Source organism: Mandrillus leucophaeus, unplaced genomic scaffold, assembly GCF_000951045.1.
Source record: "Mandrillus leucophaeus isolate KB7577 unplaced genomic scaffold, Mleu.le_1.0 Scaffold79, whole genome shotgun sequence".
Classification (NCBI taxonomy): Eukaryota; Metazoa; Chordata; class Mammalia; order Primates; family Cercopithecidae; genus Mandrillus; species Mandrillus leucophaeus.
Window position 1 is genome coordinate 380615 of NW_012108585.1, and position 1063 is coordinate 381677.

General features: G+C 49.0%; 1 protein-coding gene across 1 annotated transcript in view; it reads left to right on the top strand.

The window, feature by feature from the left end:
- CCDC77 (coiled-coil domain containing 77) overlaps positions 1-1063 on the top strand; it is a 54006-nt gene that overhangs the window by 32926 nt on the left and 20017 nt on the right. The window lies entirely within an intron of this gene.

The following is a 1063-nucleotide window of genomic DNA, read 5'->3' on the forward strand; positions in this document are numbered from 1 at the left end:
AAAAAAAAAAAAAAAAAAAAAAAAAAAAACGGACTTGGGCCTGAAAAATGAGTCAGAGATTGTGATTTTGTACGGGGCGCAGCCCTCAGCCTCTTTTCCATGTTTGACTTATCTTTTATTGTTTAAGCTATTCTCTGTTGACTACCCATCTCCCTTGCTGTGAGAAACGCCATGTTCTGTAAACCATCTCCATGTCACTGGCTCTGAAATCCCCTTTTATGTTTTTTTTAAATTAGTTAATTTTTTTTTTTTTTTTTTGAGACAGAGTCTTATTCTGTCACCCAGGCCGGAGTGCAATGGTGCAATCTTGGCTCACTGCAACGTCCACCTCCCAGGTTCAAGCGATTCTTGTGCCTTAGCCTCCTGAGTAGCTGGGATTACAGGTGTGCGCCACCGTGCCCAGCTAATTTTTGCATTTTAGTAGAGACCGGGGTTTCACCGTGTTGGCCAGGCTGGTCTCGAACTCCTGACCTCAGGTGATCCGCCTGCCTTGGCCCAAAGTGCTGGGATTATAGGCATGAGCCACCACACCAAGCCCGAAATCCCTTTTTAGCGTTTGCTTCCTTGGTCCAGTCTGGACGTCAGCTATCTTAGGTCGAGTTCTCTGGGAAGCAGATTGTGCAGTGGAGATTTGCTTGCGGGAATTTTACTGGGAACTTAAACTGGGACTCAGTTGCAGCAGGCCTTGTCCAGCACCACAGGGGTCTCTGAAGCTGGGATCGCTCTTCAGAGATATCCTGAACTGAGGCAAGGGGATTGGATTTGTGTATTCCCTCATTGACCAGGCACTGGATATGGACTGTCCCTGAGGAATGAGAGGCAGTTCCCTTGGCTGGAGATTCAACTACAAGCTATCAGCAGGCAGCATTCCTGGCAAATGGCAGAATGAGCCATCAGCCCTGAAGAGGAAGATCTGAGCAGTGCCCCTCAGCAGCCGCTACAGTTCCCTTTTAGAATTAGCTGAGAAGGGCCGGGCGCAGTGGCTCACGCCTGTAATCCCAGCACTTTGGGAGGCCGAGATGGGCGGATCACGAGGTCAGGAGATCGAGACCATCCTGGCTAA